The following is a 22,436-nucleotide window of genomic DNA, read 5'->3' as shown; positions in this document are numbered from 1 at the left end:
CCTTCGGAGTTGAATCGGCTCTTGCATGAGGTTCATGAAGGAGCCTGCGGTACTCATCAATCGGCTCATAAGATGAAATGGCTGATTAGACGATCGGGATATTACTGGCCTACCATGCTTGAGGACTACTTTAAATATTACAAGGAATGTCAGGCATGTCAGAGATTCGGCAAGATTTAGATGGTGCCGGCATCAGTAATGAATCCTATCATTAAGCCATGGTTGTTCAGGGGTTGGGCCATGGATATGATTGGCCAGATTAATCCGCCATCTAGCAAAGGTCACCAATGGGTGTTAGCTGTCACGGATTATTTCACAAAATGGGTGGAGGAGGTACCCATGAGGTCGGTGACATCGAAAGATGTGATCAGTTTCGCTAAAGAGCACATCATTCATAGGTTTGGGATTCCTCAGACCATTACGACCGATGGAGGATCGGTCTATATATCGGAGGAATTTAGAAAGTTTGCCGATGACACGGGGTTCAAGCTTATTAGATCATCCCTGTATTATGCCCAGGATAATGGACAGGCTGAAGCATCTAACCAGAGCCTTATCAAGCTGATCAAAAGGAAGATCGATGAATATCCCAGGCGCTGGCATGAGGTGTTGTCAGAGGCTTTGTGGGCATATCGTATTTCGTGTCACGGATCCATCAAGATGTTGCCATACCATCTGGTCTACGGTCAAGACGTTGTATTACCATAGGAAATCACGGCCGAATCAAGGCGTGTTGAGTTTCAGAATGATCTATTGGCTGAAGAGTATGCAGCCTTGATGAGCGATAATATAGAGGACCTTACAGAGCTAAGACTTTGGTCACTTGAGAAGATCAAGGAAAACAAGGCTAAAGTTGCTTGTGCATACAACAAAAAGGTCAAGCCGAAAGAATTCCAGGTTGGAGACCTAGTTTGGGAGGCAGTGCTACCATTGGGAACTAAAGACAGGAAGTATGGTAAGTGGTCTCCTACTTGGCATGGACCGTACAAGGTTGATCAGGTCCTGCCTGGAAATGTGTACATGCTTGAAGAATTAGATGGTGTCAAGTTTCCTGTAGCCGTCAATGGCCAACACCTCCGGAAATATTTTCCGAGCATGTGGGAAGGCGATTGACAAGAGCCAATGAGATCCATCTGGCTGCATTATAAAAGGCCAACACGTTGAGTTGGCCAGTAAAAAAATGCGAGATAGGACAACACGTTGAGTTGGCCAGTACAAAAAAAGAGATAGGCCAACACGTTGAGTTGGCCAGTAAAAAAAAGCAAAAAGTGAGAGAGGCCAACACGTCGAGTCACCCAGCAAGTAAAATTATATGAGAAGTATGGCAGCCGATGTGTAACCATTGACTTAAGATGTTTTTAATAGATACGATTTTCAGTTTAACAGGCAACATTAAATGTTTTTTGAATTATTCTACTAGTTCAGGAATCCTTCTATGGCATGGATGGCTTCTATCTGTTGACTCAAGGTGTTGATTTCTGCAAACTCTACCCGTATTTGCTCGGTTATTTCTTGGGCTTCTTGCTTGGAGTTTGCAATCAAGGCTTTCTCCTCTTGGATCAGTCTCTATGTGGTGTGGACTTTTTCTTCGAGTTCTGCCAGTTCTTTCTCCAGGAGGTTGAGTCGCCTTGTACTCGCCGAGATATCGGCTTTGGCATCCAGAGTTGCCTTCTTCTGGTTTAGCATCTTGCACTTTTCAGCGATGTCGGCTTTCAGAGGAATTTGAGAATGCCTTAGTTCTATCCTCTGTTGCGCTACTTTCACCTCTGCTCGGAAGAAGGGAAGATGGCCGGCTGGCCAGAGCTTGGCCCGAAGTGACTCTGGGAGTTGGGATTCAATCTGCTTGAGGACTTTCTGTATTTCGCTGGAGTCATCGACTAAGGTACTGATTGGAGCAGATAGCGGATTTTTGATGTGTTGAAGCTGATCTGCGAGGTCAATCGGCTGTTGTGGTGGTGGTACCTTCGCTCCAGGGGTGATCAGACCCATTGATGCCGGGTCAAAGGAGAGCAAATCTGAAATATTGAAGCCCTGTGGACATATCAGGGTTAGTTTTGGGAGCAAGGTATATCAACAGAGTTATCGGCTGATTTAGAATCGGCTCATGCGATGTAACCCGTTGTGAGGAAGAAGCGATGATCGGTCCGAGTGTGATAGGCTCAGTTGGGGCAGCGACAGTAGCATCGGCTATGTCAGCTGGTTCGTCACGCGCCTCTATCGGAGCATTGGGAGTTCCGGGTTGGGCTTCCATCGTCACGTCATCTGTTGCAGTTTCTTCACTGCGAATTTCTGCTTGGACAATGGTTGGTTCTTGCTATTCAGGGATTTCAGTTGTTCCATTATTGACTTCATGAACGGCGGTTCCCTGTTGTGATGGGCCTCCAGTGCTAAGGATGTCTTTAGTTGTGTCCTGGAGAAAGGATTACAATCAACCAGAGTATATGTGCATATATATAAAAAAAGAGGAAAAAACACTCAGGAAATTTCAGAGAGATGAATTACCTGGTTGGTGTTGGAGTTTGATGGACTTGGGGAAGGTTGTGTTGTCTTCTTGATGACCTGTCTTGTGAATATCTTCCTTTTCTTAGTTGGGACTCGGGGGGCTGTACTTCCAAAGGTTTGTCTCCGCTTAGAGGCCGACTGGGGTGAGTCTAGCTGGACAGTCATTATTACTTTCTTCATTGGCGGTGATCCCTTGCAAAAGAGAACATCAGGGGCGGTCGGGAGAAAGTGGAATGGCTCCCTGTTATTTGTCATGGGTTTTGGACCATCTTGTTGCTGCAAGTAAGGTGAGCAAGGTTAGCCAAGAGAAATGGGAGAGGGCTTAGAAAGAATAAGAGCACATGTTCAGTACCTCTTCCTCGGGGATTGCATATTCAGGGTCAATTTGCTGCAGTAGAGGGCCTAAATCTCTTCTGAATACATGAGTTTTCCACATTTCCCACCAAGTGTTAAAGCCGATTGACGAGGGAGTAAAGGATAGATCGGCTGGTATTGGGATGTGGAGATTGTCAAACATGCTGTAGCATCTTGAACTAGTAAGACCGTCAGGTAAATCGGCTCTACTCTCCACCAAGTGGTGAATATGGAAGTGGGGAGGGACTTGTCCTAGGCCAAATTGCCGAGCTGCTATGACTGGTTGATAGGTTTCATAACCTGGTTTGATGATTCTGTTAGAAGTGCTTATGTCGACAGGAAGGAAGCCTAGTCGGATCATTAGAGAATATAGATGCCGAGTGCTGTTGTCATAGGCAAAGCAATCCAGCCTGAAGGTAGTTGGGTTCTCAAAGGCTTCAGATTCAGTGAATGGAAAGTAAAGGGGATTCTCTAGGTCTTTGTAGAAAATTCTAAACCATTTTGCTGCATCTGTTGAGTTCAGTTTACTGCCAGGAAGGCTGAATAGGGCTTGGTCATAGCTGGTGCATCTAATTGGCTTGCCATTCTCGTCAGGGAAGGAATTCTTGGCTAGGCTTTGAAAGTTTGGAATCTGGTGCTGGAAGTAGAGTTGTGCCCATAACTGAATGAACCACCAAGGGCCTCCAGTTCTGAGTTTCCTTTGGCTGAGCAAGCTAGTTGTCATCAAATGGAGACATCTGTATGTTTCTCCGAGGAAAAGCTTACCTAGGCTGGTGCGGTTGCCATGGGCCAGGTGGTAAGCCAAAGAAAGATAATTCTTTTGGGGCCAAGGAAGGACTGCAGAAGATGAAATGTTCTAACCAAAGATTTAGAAAGGCTGTGTGTTCCTTTTTACTTACTGGACCTTTCGTTTTTATGTGCTGGTTCATGTAAGTGCTCCAGTTTGTGCAGTCTGTTTTAGATGAAAGTTTGAAAGGGACTTCTACCATTCTGTGAGCTGCAGGATCAGGGGATCCAATGTCAAGGCCAGTGATCATGGTAACATCTAGCAGAGTAGGGGTCATGGGTCCATGACCAAAAAGGAAACAGTTCAGAGCGTCAGACCAGAAATAGCCGATGGTCTTCAGAAGGTTTTCATCTTTATCTAGTGGGGATAATTATAGACTAAGTGCATCAGCTATGCTCAGTTCTTGCCACAAGGGCATATAGGTTTTTGCTACTCTGCTATACCATGTAATCCAGCTTTCAGGTGGATTAGGCCAGGCTCTTAAGCAGTCGGCCCAGGAATCTAAATTAATGTTTTGACTCATGAAAGGGATTCTATTCGCTTCACAGGAGATTAAATCTGTAGGATTTTCATGAACTCGTGGGCCAAGACAAAAGGATTTGGGATTGGAAGGATGCGGCAGAAGGATGTCTGACACCTAGAGTTCAGAGATTTAGAAGTTTATATATGGTGTCATATTTCAGAGTTTAATTCGTTCGAGGTTTAATGAACTGAAGAAAGTTAAAAAGACAGGCTGAATATTACCTTCAGGCCACAAATTGCTGTATCGTCGTTTGAAGAACTCGCTGTTTGAGCTACAGAGTCTGCCAGGGTTCAGATCTGATAACTTAGAGTTTGGTTATTTTGCAGGCTCTGGTTCGAATCTTGGATGTTTTGTGAATCTTCGTTCAAACTTATGAAGCGGGATTCTCGAATTGCGCTCGGATTTGGAATATCTATTTCGAGTTGGGTTCAAAGTGGAGGTGATGTTCTCTTCTTATACTGGTTGCTTCTAATTTTGAATTCCGTCGGCTCTTGGTTATTGTTAAGGCTTGATGCATTGCCATCGGCTTTTGGAGGGTTGTCCGAGCAAGAAACTAAGATATGAGGGACTTTATTCATTAAAGGTAATGTCTTTACAAGGGAAAGAGCCAATTTGACAAAGGAACGAATCCTTCGGCTCAATCTATGCTACAGTACTACTCCTACAGTACTTCCTACCACCCGTAGGTGCCTAATGCCTACGGCGCTTGGGGCTTCACGCCGGCACATCTCCGCCGATGTTGTCGTTGCTGTCGTCATCGCTGCTGTTGCTCTCGTCGGCGCTGCTGCCGTTGCAGGCCTCGTCGTCGCTGCTCCGGCCGCCGCCGCCGTCGATTTCTTCTTCGCCATCTTCCTCAGAGGGCCCGAGGAATTGGAGGGCATTTCCAATCGTCGGGTCATCTCCGCTGGAGGAGGAGCCGATCTCCTCTTCTGAGGAGGAATCGGCTCCATCCCAGGAGAAGCCGTTGTCGCTGTCGCTCTCTGCCTCCTCCTGGAACAGGAGTCGGAGGTCCTCGCCGTCAGTCTTGGGCTCGTCGTCTTCGGAGACGACCCTGAAGTCAAACTCCTCTGCATCCCAGTGCAGAGGGGTGAGCACCTCGTATGCCACTGTCGGGTCGTACTCTGGCGTCGGCTCCCGGCTCTCAGGGATGGAGTCGAGGGAGGAGACGGAGGAGCTTGAAGAAGAGGGTGAGGAAGGAGAACCGATGAAGTTGGAGCCAGAGGAAGAGGAGATCGCCATGGCTATGGGAAGTTGGGGTTTTCTGCGCTGTTGGCTGAGGGAGGAAGATGAATTTGTGGCCAAAGGAGTCGGTTCAGGGTAAGATTAAATAAGGAGAAAATGGAAGATGAATCGGCACTTTCACATTCTACGAGAAGCCAGTTGCAGAAACATTGTGTCTTCCGTGGTAGTTGTGGTGCGTTTTAATGAGCATCAATGGGAAGATGAAGCGGCGAAGTGGTTTTGGAATTATCATTGCCAAAACCAGGGGGGCATGTGTTATCGCCAGGTTAATTTATGGGACGCGAGTGAGTTGGGCTTAATGAAGAAATTGAAGGAGGCTTACGAATCGGCTTCTGCGTGAGAATTTGGGCCATGTGGGCCATATATCCTTAGATTTAGTTCAGATTGAGTTAAAGATAGAGTCCGATATGGACACGTTAGTTTTGATTGTTTCCCAAGTCTCCGGACTATAAATATGTACCCTATGACATTTGTCAAAGGAGAACGTCATCACGTTTGCAAACAACAACTCTCGGCGCACCGCCACCCCTAATTCTAGGGTTTCATCCAAGTAAGCGTCATGCTGCCCTGATCGCTTTTTGCAATCAGGGCAGCGTTGTTCTTGCTTTTACCTTGGTATTACTCGTACTGAAGCATTTTTTGATGGCGAGTAGTACTAGTTATCATTATTTTCGTAGCATGAATTTTAGTAGATTCATTGTGCTTTTGTTGCTTATCATCTACGAACATCATGTCATCTCTGCGCGATCATGTTTTAATCTTATACTAATTCTCGTTTCATGGAATTAGTCGTGTAGAGATGACACCCTGCTTTTTTTCTATCTAGTAGATCTAATCTGTTATGGTTTGTTCTTATACGTAAGAATTGGCGTAATATCTGCTAGGTTAGGCCTTGCAAACGGGTTGGATGATCCGGTGATGTATTAGATGTTTTTCTTTAGTCTTAATAGGGACTTGATCCGGGAATCGGCTTTCGCTTATTCTTAGGCCTCTATTCTGGTTAAGGTTTAGTTATTTATTACGCTCATTAGGCCCAATTACGTGTAGGATGTTCCGATCTAGCAGTGAAGCTTTTACCGTCGTGGATTAGATTAGTTAGATTTAATTGAAGCAACTTTATAGTTATTTGCTTTATTTATCAATATCCGGATATATACAGATCTGATCTAACACCGGGACTCGATCGGCTCTTCAGAAGCCGATGCAAGAGTCGTCCCGGGGAGCCGATCACGACTCGGACTTATGTTTGCACATGTTTGTGTATGCAGGCAAATCGTCGCAAGCACGTTCGCACCTTCCTGTTCGGGTATAGGTCAGGTGGCATGCCCCACGTCTTAGAAAGCCGCGGTGTGTGCTAGGATTGCGGGCCGTTGATGATAAAGCAGTGCCTGCCAACGCTCCGGCGACTTGCTGGCTCTTCGTGGGGTATGCACCGATGCGAGTTCATCATTAGTAGGAGTAGCTTTCCGTTCTTGCAGTTTCGAGTAGTTGTGATTTCCATGGATGCTGTAGCTAGCTTATAGTAGTACAGCGCTTGCAATAAAGGCCAAGCTTCCGGTTTGGTCCCGTTCCTGCGACTTTTCTTCTCCACTGGATAATATAAGCTGCTGCTTTTTTTTATAAGGCCAAGCATTTTTCCAAGCCTAGTGTTTGCTAGCTTGTACTAGTAAACAACTGCTATGATTTAGCTATCAACATATTTTCATCACGAATTTATCAAGATTTTTGCAGGCAGTGTAGTTAAAAATCATGATTTTTATAGGGCCACTTCTCTCTTTAGCAAACTTTACTAGCATTTTGCAGGCTGTGTAGTTAAAAACTTTATCAAGTAATTAATTAAAATATATACAAACAAGTGATCAGTCATGGTTTATATATATAAGATATAGATAGGATAACTTTCTCACTGGTGGGGATAAGGACTCATCATAGGAGAAGGCTCAGGTTGGTGGAGACCAGGTCTCTCCTGGTTTCAGATTGTGTAATAATAAATAGTATATATATATCAGCAGCAGCAGCATCTTTTGAGCAGTATATATGCTAGGCATCCGATTTTCTCATTTGTGCTGGGTCCAGAAGTTGCCTGACATCTGGAATTTTGTAGATGTGCTAGTGTTATGTGCCGTAAAATTTCCTGGATCATTTTAGTAGTGCTAGTGCTATGTGCTGCACTGTTTGGTATTATCATCTCATTATCTTGTGGCTGTGTGATCTCATATTGTGCTATCAGTGATTATTTTCACTATCTTATTTTATAACTATATTACATATAGCAGTGATTATTTTCAAGTTTATGAATTATTTTGTATATCAGCAATATTGTTCTGTTTTTTTAGGCTTTACTAAATAATATTATCTATATACTAGATCATGGACTCTTGGGATGAGGAAGTTAGGAGATTCATGTTAGAGGAAGAAGAAGAGGATGATGAATTATTTCTAGTTCTAGTCCCTGCACTTCAATTGGCCATGTATGATAAAAAAGAGCCATAGCACACCTCAATTTTGACCGGTCCAAAATATGTCAAAGAAGTCTTAGAAGGTCATGAGAGGTGGTGTAAAGTGGACTTTAGGATGGAGTCTGAGATTTTTAGAGCTATAGTACACTTTCTTAGAGTGGAGAATCTATTACGTGACACACGCGGTGTTACGATTGAAGAGCAGTTTGCAATGTTTATGTTCATGCTCTCTCACAATGCGAGCACCGAGAGGCTAAAAAAGAGATTCCAACATAGTGGTGAGACTATACATAGGAAGATTACAGAGTTCTTCGATATAATTCCAGCCTTTACTCATAAATTTCTGAAGCTTCCAGATGTATACCAAACACATGTCAAGATTGCGTCCGACCCTCGATATATGCCTTTCTTCCAGGTTAGTCATAGGTACTAGATACTTGGCCTAATCATAACTGCACAACACATGATTCCAACACTCATTCCTTGGTTTCATTTTTTTTAATGCAGAACTGCATTGGTGCTATAGATGGCACTCACGTCCCTATCACCATTGCACAAGAAAAGGCACCTCCTTATAGAAACAGGAAAGGAACATTATCACAAAACGTGATGTGCGCTTGTGATTTTGATCTGAAATTCACTTTCATATCATGTGGATGGGAGGGATCTGCATCTGATGCAGGAGTTCTACGGTCTGCTCGTAGTAAGGGCTTTCATGTGCCGGCGGGGAAGTTCTATCTTGTTGATGCTGGATATGCAAATACACCCTCGTTCATTGCTTCGTACAGAGGAGTTAGATACCACCTCAGCGAGTTCAGGAGGCAAAGATCATATTCAAACTATAAAGAATTATTCAATCATCGCCATGCGCAACTCCGTAATCACATTGAAAGGGCTTTTGGCGTGCTGAAAAAGCGATTTCCAATTCTGAAAGTGGGGACTTTCCATCCCATTGAAAATCAAATTAAAATTCCAGCAGCAGCAGCAGCAGCAGCAGTATTTCACAATATCATTAGAGGCCATAATGGTGATGAAGGGTGGCTGGATCACCAACAAGACAATATTGACCCATCTGATTATGTTGAGCTACTAGAGGATGATGAGGAGTACCCAAATGAGGTGGAATCAAATGATGGAAACACCTTGCGAGACCAAATTGCCCATCAGATGTGGGCAACATACAATAATTAGTTGATCTTCTGTGTGGTTCTTGTAATGTAATTTAATACTATTATTTTATATGGAATGTAACATACTCTATGTGTACTGTGTAAGACATTATTATATATTCATAATGCTACTATTAGTTTTTCAATTCTGTTCATACTGTTTTACTTCTGTTCCAGGGAGTGTTTAACTTCATCTGAACATCTTTGGATATGACTAATGCAATTGGATATATTTTGGGAAATGCAGGCATGTCAGGAGATGCTTCAAGGGCAGCTTGGAACTCCACATACGAGAAAGGTCTTGTTGAAATATTACATGTATATAAGGATAACCCAAAATATATAGGTCAGAATGGTTGGGCAATAGAAGAATGGAGGATTATCACAACCAAGTTCAATGAGAGGTTTCCCATACCTCACTTCACAAAGCAACAAATACAAGAAAAAGAGAAGGAGCTTAAAGGTAGCTACAAGGCACTAAGAGATGCAAAAGGGGAAGTGGTTGTGGCTGGAATGAATCTTTGTGTATGATACTAGCTGAACCAAAAATCTGGGACAAGTTAATTAAGGTAAGCCATTTGGACCCTATGTAAAACATAACTAATGCTTATGTTATACTTGATGAACTAATTATACTTTTTTATTGCATTCAATAGAACCATCCGAAAGTAGCGAAGTTTCTCAAAAAGCCATTCCCCCTCTTTTACCAATTGGAAGCACTATACGAAGGTGAAGTTCTGTGACCTAATCTGTATTTCAGCACTTAATATGTTGTTTTTAGGACCTAATATGGCACTCTTACCAAATATTCTATTATTTTCAGCACCTAATATGATAGTAATTATACTTCGTTTGTACAGGAAGTATTGCCACAGGGGATCTAAACTTCACTTCAATTCAGCAAAAGGATCCTCTTTCTAATGCTCTTATGGCTGCTCCAACTGTTGCTCCTATGGCCGCTCCAACTGCTGCTGCTGCTCCTATGGTTACTCCAACTGATGCTTCAAGTTTTGATGGCCAAGGGACCTCAAGTTCTGCTGCAAGTGAAGGTGGAAGTGGGAAAAAGCGTAAGCAAAGTCACATTGGCTCTGCTCTCGAGGATTATGTGGAGTTCAAAAAGAGCCAAACAAGCAAAACTTTGGAAGCTCTGAATGAAAAGAAAAAGCGTGCTGAGAAATTTTGTTTTGAGAAGTGTGCTGATCAAGTGGATTCTATGAATGATTAACAAATGAGGAGAAGTCATATGTTGTGGAGCTCTTTGAATCTGATACAAATAGAGAAGTATTCATGAAGACCAAAAATCCTGATGTTCGACTAATTTGGCTAAAGAGAAAAATCAAGTATGTCGCTTTGAGCCTGTTAGCATCTGTATATATGTACCTGTTCATTTATCTCCATGGTAAAGGTTGTTTATACATATTCAGTTCAGATGTGGTGATAAATCTTCTATATGCACATTCAGTTCAGTTGCATTTAATTAGTTGAATGCATAACTGTTATATTTTGTGTTTAGAGAAGTAATATTGGTATGCATGGTGGTGGTTTGAAGCTGTGTCATTAGTTCTTTACCGGTGCTTTGGTAATTAAAGTAAACTTACTTTGTGTTACTTTACAGAGCGCTTGCCGGAAATGGTGCATAGATGGTTGAAGTTATTTTGTGCCAGGAGTGGAACAAATGCAGATTGGTGAAAGTTTGTTATAGTGTTACTCGTGACTTTGAAATGACAGATAGTAGTGCTTGAGTTCTTCCTACTGTCTTAATTTTGTTGTGGCCCTATGAGTCTGTAGGCCTTGTGTACACACTGGTTGATGGAAGAGGGTTTATCATTAAACAGCTACCAGCAATGAGACTTCTTTAGAGGCTGATGTTCTTGCCTTGCAGATGAATTAGAAAAATGAGAACAGTAGTGGTGCAGGAGCTCAAATGCTCAACCTTCGTTGTCTATTTAATTTTCATGATGAACAGATTACAGATGAACGGTGCCTCTATTTTCTTCTTGTGGACCTTAGTTGTGTATTTGAGAGACAGTGATGTGGGCGCAATTATTTTTTTCTGAATTTTTCTTGATCTTTTGAAGCTTTGTAATTTTGCCATGCATGAGCTTGTTTAGAAGTAAATGGCCTAAGCGTAGCAAATGACGCCAACAGTGTTAGACCAACACATGCTCGTGTTGGGTGTTAGCAGTTAGTTTTCTAGCTATTCGTCTTTGAACTTTCTAGTCTCCCTGTGATCTCTTTCTTTGCTGCCAAACAGCAACAGGGAGGGGGGAAGAGCACCCAGGGAAATCATGGGGATTTAGAGGATGTTCGGCTGATTTGATGAATAGTGTTTGGCTGGTAGAATGAATAGTATTATGTAAGAGAAAATAAGCCGAGACAAACCGATCAGCCGAACAGCCTTAAATATGCCACAAAAATCCCCCTTGGAGGTTTTGTTCCCTGGGTTAATTGGCACTGCTGCCAAACTAGTCCTAATAATTTCTATATGTCAATGCCCCGACGGTCGGCGGCAGCTCAGGGCATCCACGTCGGCCAAAAAGATTTGCTCCATCCGATGATAGATCTACGGTGCACATTCACTCCACCCTTGTGTTACTATTCCGATAAATATCTCCCCCGTGGAGAGCTTTCTTCCTCGCCAACTATCGAGACGGCCTGCTCAAAAAAAAAAAACTATCGAGACGGCGCTCCGCCCAATGCCCCGACGGTCGGCGGCAGCTCAGGGCATCCACGTCGGCCAAAAAGATTTGCTCCATCCGATGATAGATCTACGGTGCACATTCACTCCACCCTTGTGTTACTATTCCGATAAATATCTCCCCCGTGGAGAGCTTTCTTCCTCGCCAACTATCGAGACGGCCTGCTCAAAAAAAAAAACTATCGAGACGGCGCTCCGCCGGACGCCCCCACCACGCGGCGGAGGCTAGCGACCAGCAGCCAGCAGCTGCAGCCCCGTCGGTCGGCGGCTTGATGCGTGGCCTGTAGATGCGGCCGCCAACCGCGGCTCCGATACGCGGCGCGCACCCACGCGCCGTCCGGCGGCGTGCCGCGGCGCTACCCGCAGGGCCGCCGCGGAGTAGGAGAACGGAGGAGGAGGAGCCGCAGCTACGCTGCCCGCCGAGCAGCCGCGCTGAACCTCGCCGCCGCGGCTCCTCCCGGGTCACCGGGCGCGGCCGCGCTCCTCCTCGGGGCGAGCGGCGCGGCCACGCCGTGCTGTCCCTGCTGCCGCACCGTGGCGAGCTGCCTGCAAGGCAGCCGCGTCGACCCGCGCGCTCCTCCTCGGGGCGAGCGGCGCGGCCACGCCGTGCTGTCCGCGCTGCCGCACCGCGGCGAGCTGCCTGCCAGGCAGCCGCGTCGACCCACCGCGCTGCCGCGCCTCTCGCCGGGTAACCGCAGGCCACCGGGCCGCCACGCGCCGGCACTCCTCGGCGCGAGCGGTGCGGCCGCGCCGTGCCATCCGCGCCGCCGCGCCTCCCTCATCTCCTCCCACCCGTGCGTACGGCTGCTCACACTCGCGGTACATGTGATGCACCTCCTGTGGACATGGATTAAGGCTTCGGCGAAGAAGACGAACAGGGAAGAGAGGGAATGTATTGCTGAATTGTGCAGGGAGATAGATCGCTACGGGCTGCTTGGATTAGGTGGTTGCCGATTGGAGGGAGGAGGGAGGGGCAGGAGGAGCTGATTGCTGGCGATTTGGAGTTGGGGAAAAGTAGCCGCCGTGCAGCTGCAGGTTTGCTGTGTTATTTGCTCTTACGAGGAAGCTTGCAGGGAAGGAGAAGAGCACCAGGCGGCAGGAGCTTCGGCGGCGACCGGGTTCGGACTTCAGATCAGACGGGTTCGACGACGATGATGAACTCGATGGCGCTCCTCCAGTTCATTGCCACGGCCGTCTGAGATGGCACATTGCGGAGGTGACGCGGAGTGATTCGTGGAGGCGAGGTGGGGAGCCGGGCGTGGCTGGCCACGGCCATGGGAGAGACTTGCGAGCTTCCTGGAGATTATGGAAAAGCTGTACCTGGAGACTCACCTCCTGCCTTCACTTTCAGTGGCATGCTACAACTATTTGTTCGAATAAACTTGCTACAACTTTCAGCGTAATCAATCTTAGACTGTACGTCTATACTATGTTCAGTACTGGCACCATAGTGCTAAGTTCAATGTCCTATGCATGTTTCCAAGTTACCTTGGTGCTTCATGATCAAACTGAGCTTGCCTTTCTTTGTACTGATAAAAGGAGCTCAGCACAAATGATTTAGAGGCTTGCAAGTGGCTTGATGTCTTTTTTGTAGTAAAGATTCTTTTTTTGCAGTACAAATTCTACATGAGAAATACAGAATATACAGACTATATTGTCAAATTCTATTCTGGAGCTAATGAAATTGTCATTATTTTTGCAATGTAGTCATCATTTTAGTGAAGTAAATGTGCATTACCATGGAGTCTCATACAAGAAGATCCAGCCTTTAGTAAGTAAGCATTTTGTTCTGCCCTCAAAAAAAAAAGTAAGCATTTTGTTCCCAGGAGGCCAGGACATAGTTTCTCATCTTGGTTTGCTCTTTAGTGTACCATATTTTGCAGGCTTCATATTACAATAACTGTTTCCACCACTGTGTTCTTGTGTTCCTCTAATTTAGAAACAAAATAGGGCCATATGAACGGATTTTTAGAAAGTTTTTCGCGTGATATCATACTGTAGGCTATAGCCATTCTGGTAGATCACATAAAGCTAAAATTATGTATAGATTCAAGTTCTTCTACATAGCTCTGTACAACAAATACATATACTATCCACTTCGGATTACTCCACTAAAACTCAATTTATTCAATCCAAACTAAAACATATTGCCAAACGGAATCAAGCGAACAGTTTACGCGCGCAGTGGCGCGCGCACTGCACTCGTAAAGTAACAAACCGCCCGGGGCAGGCGCGGGGCCAGCCCGGCCACGTCGCCCGGAAATCATTGCGCCGTGCGATGCTCATCTGGTGGTTTGCCTCGCTCGGCTCAAGCAGTTCGTGCAGGACACGCAGGTGCCTGCCTGGCTGTTTTGCGCTGCGGCGCTGCCCCCGACGCATGCGGCGCCTTGGGAAAGCCGCGTGGCATGGCGTCGTCCTGTTGTGGTGGTGCTGTTGCATGTTGTTTCGCCGTGGCTGTTGCTTGCGAGTATCTTGGGATAAGGGTTTGTTTGGATTTTAAATTTTTACACAAATAACATCACATCTAATATTTCAAAATATATATGACCTATTAAATAAAATTTATTTACAAAACTTTTTGTATGGATGGGTTGTAAATCGCGAGACGAATCTAATGAGAGTAACAATCTACTAATTATGGACTAATTATAGATTAATTAGTCTCATTAGATTCGTCTCGCGATTTACAATGCATCCGTGAAAAAAAATTAGTAAATAAACTTTATTTAATACTCTAAATTAGCAAGATTCTCTTTCAAATTTTTTGCCAAAATGATCTAAACACACTCTAAATATGATTCACTGACCCTCTTTGCTGATGTTTTTCCCTTCAGTCTGGGGTAAGTTGGCCTTCCTGCCGTCCTCTCCGTCTTTCTTCTTCTTTTGTCGCCTGTATTGTGGAAGTCGGATTTTTTGTTCTTGCTCTTCACGATATGCTATGTCTAGATATCATACAACTTTGTTCACATTCTTTTCTAAATGTGCATAGATGGAGGGTAACATAAAATTAAGACATGCACCGCGTGCATTGACCTCAAGAACGCAAACTTTAGAGTAGTATTATTTACAGTCCCAAAGCCCCGTGTAATATACGCAGACTAATGGCTATTTCGTTGATATGACTTTAGTCTATGATATAATACAGTTTCATATCATAATCATATTCTTCTTTCTGTCAGCAACAACTTTTGAAGCACTGTTTTTTGCCGCGGGCATGGGCGCTCGTAATACACTAATATATATAATATATAGTAGGTTTATTGGGTACCCTGAGTATGAAATACGGTATTTCATACCCGAGCCATCCACCCAAACATCCGACCGGACCTCCCCACGCACCCGGTTTTGCCTGCCTGGCCTCGCCCCGGTCTGCGTCGCGCGCCGCTCACCCCCACCCACCCACCCACTCCCACGACGGGTTTAGCACCCCAAAACCGCCCACGCCCGCACCACCCTGCCGTCGCAGCTCCCTCACCCCGACGAATCACTGCACCGCACCACCCTCCCGCGGCACGCGACGCCGCGCTCATCTTCCCGGTGCGCTCGACGCTGCACCCTCCTCCCGACGGGACTCCCTCCTCCCGGCACCGCACCCTCCTCGCTCCTCCTACCGGCGCCCCTCCTCCCGACGGGGCTTCGTCCTCCTGCGCAGCTCGACGCTGCTCGTGCTCCTCGCGACCTCCTCCAGCGTCGGTGGCAAATCTAGGTACAAACTCTTCCAGCCCTCCCTCCTCCAACTCCTCCTTGCAACGCCCCTTCCCATTCTTCCAAATACCCTGTTCATCTAGATCTGCTAATCCTGATCTAGGATTTTGGCAGGGGAGGAGGAGGGCCCTGAATGAAGCAAACTTTATGCATTTGTAGGCTATGGATAGATGATTTAGTAAATTTTCAGTTACTCAGAATTCAGAAAGTTAGATATTGCAGTAATTTTTTGAAGAAATAAACCATATCGATAGATTGAATCATTTGAAGAAAAATCAGTCTGAATACTAAGGATGTCACTAAAGTAAATTAAGAAAGCAATTGAACTATCCTCATGATAAGGAGGTACGTGTGGAGACATGCTGATTAGGTACTAAGAACTTGATCGCATATGTACTCTGTGCTTTGTCTAATAAGGTGATGCAGAGGGACATTCCTTTAATTTTCTCAATCCTATACTTTAGCAGCACAAGGCTTCAAGTTTTTTATACCAGTTTTAAAGACTGACACCATTCTCCACTTCACAAATTGTCCAAGTTCTAGAGTTCATTGGGATGAAAGAAAACATGTTTTCAATGTGCTTTTGCTACGGAACTACTGATAATCTGATGTAATGACACTTTTACTGTATTACAATTTATTCGTGTCATCGTGTGCCTTGTTCGATTTTTACTCCAAACATTCCGGGCTATTTGCTCTGCACCAGAAATTCTATGAATTACTCGTCAATTGTATCCTACTAGAAAGTATTTTGAACATGACTTAATGCTTCTAATCACCACATATGTATTTCTGCTTTATGGCAACAGAACATAACTACAGATTAATACCTCTACTAAATTTGGACTCTTCATGCCTTATCAACGCACTGACCTTATGTCTTTAATTCTTGTTTGCATTACCGATGGAGAATATATCAGACTTGATAAATAAAGGTGCTTGCAATCTTTCAACTGAAGCCAAAATCTTTCAAATTAGTAATCGGGGAGTAGGCTAGATTTTTATTTATATATAACCTTAAGTGTAGCTACATCTGTATGCAAATGAAAGTTCACTGCATGAAGGATCTGACTTGATCATATGTAGTTCTTAACATGACACAGCTCGGTTGTTCATATATAGCTCTTCAGTCAGTTTACATCATTCTTGGATTTGATTCAGCTTACCCTGGAGGGGGTAAGCATCAATAGTTTGTTTGTCTTAATGCAGCCTTGTCTGTTGACAGTTCAACTATTTTATGATGATTTGGCAGTTCAGCATCTTCATGTGTGTCCAGCTGAAAGGGGTAAGGTGTTTGAAGGGTAGTAGCTAGACCTCTTTCCCAGTAACGCGTACTAATTTTTATTTGAATACCACTGTTCTGTGAATGCTGATGCTGCCCTGTCCTCTATCTGCCACATAACCTTAGGTGAATATCTGGATGCCATGTCGAAGCTTACAGAGACGGACCTCAAGTTTCTTTTTCCACATCTAACTGCTGACAGATATGCACAGACATTAGTAGAGATGGGAGTTCTTCTATTAGGACATGATAGGAGTATGCTTTGCTTCTTTGCAGCATACTATGTGGTGTATTAGTGATATACATGATGGACTTCTTGTTTCACGAATTGTGAGGCCTGCCATCGGCGTCTGAGCTCGCCAGTAGCTGTTGTCAACCTATACTAAGATTTCAAATTAAACAAATCATGGTGTTGATGCATTAATGATAGATCCTGCATCCAAACTGCATCACTAACCTGTTCAAGCAATCTCTTGACCCATTAATGACTACCGCCAGGGACAGCCTCTCCAGTGGATGCTCTGCGAGCGGCGAGCCTATTTCCCATTCTATTATTCCTCTTGTGTGCAGATCAAAGATTCTTGTAGAGATGGATTGGCTGGGATTATCATTCACTGAAGCCAAATCTCTCAATTATTGGTTGGGATTTATTTTCCAATATCTGCTATTTTACTCCCTTATGTGGTGGCATGGTTTCACTGCTGGGTCAACTGGATCGACCCTGGTGCCGATGCCAATTACCAATTAACGAGCTGTGGCAACGAGCATACTTGCAACAACGTGCCATGAGGCCCCCAATCTTTGCTGGCTTCAACCTGAACAGGCCCTGCAGAGCACCTTCGGTCCAAGTGCTAAACGCCAGGAGCCTAGGGCCACATCTTCTTGTGAAACATCAGGTGCTGGTTCGTTTTCATTTCCAACTGTGATCCTCCTGATAATTTTATTTTCGCTCGTGCATTAGATGGGTACGGCAAACTACAGCCTTCTTGATATTGATATTGATATTTATATTTATATTTTTTAATTACAAGTTCAAGTTATGCAGTAAAGGCTAGATCAGAGTGTCGATTCCATGGTTTTCTTACTGAACTATATTTGATTAGTTTATCGAAATCCTTTCAGTATCACCTATTAGATTGCACCTATTAGACTTTAGGAAAAATGTAGTACTAATATATCTATCAAACTACCTGTGGTTAGTTTTATGAAATCCTGACAATATCTCTTCTTAGATTGCACCTATTAGACTTTAGGCATATTGTGGTACCACTTTATCTGTATATGTAGGCATTGATATTTCAGATTTGAGATTGCTGATTGTTACAAGATATGGTTGTCTTAGTACAAAATCTTGCGGTACAAACATTGCAGATTATTTATTTTTGAGCTCTTTAACATTTGGAAATTATTCCTGAACTTTGCAGTGCTCATTTTTCTGTCAAAACTTGAGGCAGAGGTGATTGTGTCACATCATTTGCTTAATTTCATATTAAATCCAGCCCCGATTTATATGCATATTAAGCTACTTATTTCCCAGAGCTATACTGTATGCTAATGTATTTTCAGTTTGCCATTAGCTCATGCTATCAGTGTTCTTTCTTAAATATTGGAAACACTCATTGGTGCAAATATAACTTTTTCCTCTTGAGTAAAGATATACTAGTTAGGAATCACAACATAGCAATGCATCCCATTGAGGTGATCTTTGTGCTGCATTTCAGATCAAGCATAAGTTCTCTTTTTGTACAGTTTTTGCTGCATTTCAGATGTCGTATCAGCTATAGTTGAAGGCCATAGGAAGCAGGTTGATTGCCTGACGACGGCGCAGATCAGCAGAACGAGGACTAAGCTTGATGTCCGTAGCTGGTCTGGATTTGTCTATGAGCAACGAAATGATCTTGGCAGGGACAGGGAGGTCTATCTTTATCTCTCTTTTATTCTAACTAGTACTAAGGCTAGCGTAAAACTATTGTATTCAAATTGGAAATATACTTACGAATGAGATGAACCATTTGCGGCTAAGTTATTGTATTTACATTTCCTATATATATAGTATGTCTATTCTATACCTTGAGTATGAAATAAAGTATTGCCTACCCGAACCAACCGGACGCGCCGGCGCCGATTTTCCCCAGGCCGCACTGGTTTTTTTCCCTCGCGGTTTCCTTCCGCTCCCCCACCCACCCACTCACCACCACACACCCCGTGGTGCCCGAAGCAGTTTTCTTCCACCAGCTCGCGATACGCATTCGGGCGCCGCTCCGTTCTTCCCATCGCTCCCCGGCTCGCGATCCGTTTCCTGAGACCGCTTCGCCGATCCGGGGACTAGCACCGCCCGGCGCCAGCTGCTGGCCAGCCCCTGCATTCCCAACACCGTCGTTGCCCTCGCCGTCGACCAGGACAGCAGTGCCCCTGCCACCGCCGTTGCCCTCGATGTCGATCTCGCGTCTAACCCGGCAACAAGCTTCCCCCCGCCCCCCCCCCCCCCCCCCCCCCCCCCCCCCGCCAGATCCGGCACCTGACTCCCCGTGCCCAACCCCTCTCCCCCCAAGCCAACGCTCGACATCCCGCTTCTGCGCTTGAACCCCCTCCCCCCGCGCTGGATTTTGCGTGTTCCATGGAGGCCCGAGCTCGTATTCTGTCGGCTGTTTTCCATCTTTCCATCCCTATCTCGCCTGGGTTTGGAGACAGATTTGCGGCGTTGAAGATTGGCGGCGCCAAGTTTGTAGCTCTTTCCCCTGCGCCTGCGTCCAATTTCGTTAGCAGAACGACTTCCTAGTTGTGTCGCCATTCGCCAGTACTCTAATCGAACTTTAGATTGTTCTTACGCGACTGCAGGTTTCTATCTTTTTCCTTCGCCGTGGATTTGACTGGATAAATGAGACGTGAAGCCCTCCTGCGCAAGGTTATTTTTTTCACGTTCATTTTCTCTTTGATTTTGTCTAGTTTCAAGGGGATCTGATGATGAAATTAGTAGCGCAAATTTGGCTGTAAATAGTTGCAATTGCTTTGTTGTGTGCTCTTTAACCCGTTCCCCCCCTTTGATTCCTGAAAGTTTGATTTTTTTTTTATATTCAATTTTGTTACCCAGGATGAATTCTCGAAGAAGATTAGTGCACATGATTCATATCAATACGAGGAGGGTGGTCTTTGAGAGCTCCCACGAGGTGTTTGTGGTTCCCCTCCATGATCAGGGAGGGCTGGTTGCAGGTGACGCGACGTCTTCGCTCCCTGAATCCGTTCCCCACCCTTCTTATGCCAATGCAGGATATTTACATTTTTCTTTTACCAGGGATGTCAAAGTCAGAAGAATGGTGGAAAATGTTGTACTAGACTTAGTATTAGGTGCAACCCTGGAGATGTGGTATTGAGAATTCAATTGCTCAATCCTGATCAGTATGTGGCCATCGAGGCTCTCGGTTTTGGTCACCGGGATGGAAGGAGTTAAGTTTAGGAATCAGCTGATTCAGGACCTGCAGGAGGAGATCCTGAAGGGACAGCCGGACAACCTTAGCTGCATCCTTCTTCATGATTCTTTTCAACTGGTTTTTGTTCCCCACAAGTAGCTATAACATTGATTTGAGCCAAATCAAAAGGGCAATGCATCCTGAAACCTTCTGCGCCCAAGCTGTATTCCATGAATAGTTTGTAGTTCGTAGATGGCAAAGAATTGTCCCAAATAATTTATGGCTGCACTTGTCTCCTGATCATAAGTTTTCTTCGGACCGAATTAGGTGCAGGGATAGAACCGATACGTACAGCTTCCTACCAGTGAGTCATTCTTCAAATTTGATTGCTGATCCAAATATTTAGATTTTTTCCTTTGTATCCGATGAACTCATATTGGATTGTGAATTGCAGTTTAAGAGCTGGGCAAGAACTTGTTACGTTGCAGCTGACAGTGCACCGGATGAATTTTGCAAATGGACATGAAGTGCATCGGAGAAGGTAAGGTACATTCCACCAGTTGCAAGTGCCTGCATTATCTTACTATGTTCATTAATATTTGATATATTCTGTATGGTTACAAAATCCCCGTCTATGCCATATCCACGAGCTCCCTAACTAATTGACTGTAAATAAGCTAGTATAGTATAGATAAAAAGATCATGTTGTCTCTGTTATTTCAGCTGGCCAGTTATTATTGATTAGTTCAGATAAAGTCCCTCGCTGGTGATGGCATCCTGATAAATTTTCTTTTCCTCGCACAATTGACACAAAGGTTAGTGCATATTGACTTGCTGACTGCAGTAGTCTTAATTGAACCTGTCCACCTGGATTATCGATAATCAGTTCATCCTGAGTCTGAGATTCAGATAGACTTCTCTGCAATTCTGTAGTTCATTGATGAGGTGTCCTGTGGTTCTGAGCTTAGACACGAGCCAGATGCCATGTATAGCAGATTATAAAGTTTTGATTGGGTGTACAGCACCATAGGGTGTCCTGGTGCTGATTCTTGGGGCGACGAGCTGCCATATATACTTTTAGCACGGCTTTGCTACTGACCAATTGATGTTTCACTTGATACTGAATTTTTCTTTAGGGAAACTGTTCAACTGAAACTGATTAGGATTTACCAATTTTGGTATATTATCCCATCATGTGTAGACTAATGTTAGATCATAGATTTACCCATTGTCAACAGCATCTGCTTGTGAAACTGTATCCGAACAAACCATGCCATGAGACGAGGCTGTGAGCATACTAACTATAGCAGATTGTAGAAATAGGGTCAATGAAAAATGAACTTGTGCTCTGTGTTTATGAATGCAATCATTTACAAATGTTCTGAAGCTGGACTTGAAAACAGTGTGGTTCGTGATACTACTTTTTGCCTAGCTATATATATTCTTTTGGTCGATTTCTTTACAAAGACCTGTTTGTTCTTTTGCTGATTGATATTGGATATCTTGCATGTGACAATCTAGTGGTGAAGGCTTGCTCAAGAAATGGGCACAACCAATAGCATCTCAAACTCTGGCTAACATAGGCAAAGAGCTAGTCTTTCACTTTGGTTGATAAGAATTCCGATGGCTGAGTTCTGGGAAATTGATTTGCGAAGTCTAGTCAAGAGCATCTAGGCGGGGATGTAAAGTATATGGGCCTGGTACCCATATCCTGCTAGTAGCATAGTGCACATTTTTCCTTGTGACGAATCCAGTATTTGGTGCAACAGATATTCGCTGTCTGATCATATTTGCCAACTTTTCCTGCAGCATTTATTTCACTATTTACTGACACGTCAATTTAGCAAAGCATAAACATTTCTGCTTTGGAATGTAAATCATTCAGCCATGTGCAGAATGATAAAGTACATGGACTTCCGACAGAAAAGGTTTTGAGTTCAATCACAAATACTCTTTTTTTAATTACAGGGCATTTTTTAAATCACAAAACCGAAGAAATTTGATCATAAAGACTCACTATTTATTTCGGTACAATAAAAGAAAAACCTGATCTGAGAGTTTTAAAAGGAAAAATATATTTCTTTGTATAATTGCATATTAAATGAATGTCCACATAATTGGATTATTAAGTAAATAATTGTCTGCGTAAGAAAGTCTGAATGCTTGAGGATTAATGTGCGGTGTGATGTACTTTTAACCAAGAACTAAAATGCTTTTGTGTAGTGCGGAGCGTGGACACATGCCCCAGCAATACTTGCTGGGCCCACCACTTGGCAACTACTCCCTCCTTCCCCGTTTATAAGGCATA

At 44.2% G+C, this 22,436-nt stretch overlaps 1 long non-coding RNA gene and 1 pseudogene across 4 annotated transcripts; both read left to right on the top strand.

Moving 5' to 3' along the window:
* Positions 1-7,553: 7,553 nt before the first annotated feature.
* On the top strand, positions 7,554-9,058 carry LOC120669365 (annotated as a pseudogene).
* A 10,175-nt stretch (positions 9,059-19,233) lies between these two features.
* LOC120670866 lies at positions 19,234-21,948 on the top strand. 4 transcript variants are annotated; one of them, XR_005673409.1, is made up of 5 exons: positions 19,234-19,442; positions 19,560-19,626; positions 19,813-19,931; positions 20,014-20,492; positions 20,583-21,948. It is a non-coding gene; the product is annotated as an uncharacterized LOC120670866 (long non-coding RNA). The 4 variants fall into 4 exon arrangements; XR_005673410.1 differs by having other exon boundaries at positions 19,539-19,626; XR_005673411.1 differs by lacking the exon at positions 19,234-19,442 and having other exon boundaries at positions 19,457-19,626; positions 20,583-20,943; positions 21,062-21,948.
* The last annotated feature ends 488 nt before the right edge of the window (positions 21,949-22,436 follow it).

The sequence above is a fragment of the Panicum virgatum genome, chromosome 4N (genome assembly GCF_016808335.1).
Source record: "Panicum virgatum strain AP13 chromosome 4N, P.virgatum_v5, whole genome shotgun sequence".
In the NCBI taxonomy this organism is placed as follows: domain Eukaryota; kingdom Viridiplantae; phylum Streptophyta; class Magnoliopsida; order Poales; family Poaceae; genus Panicum; species Panicum virgatum.
This window is presented reverse-complemented; position numbering and strand designations above follow the sequence as displayed.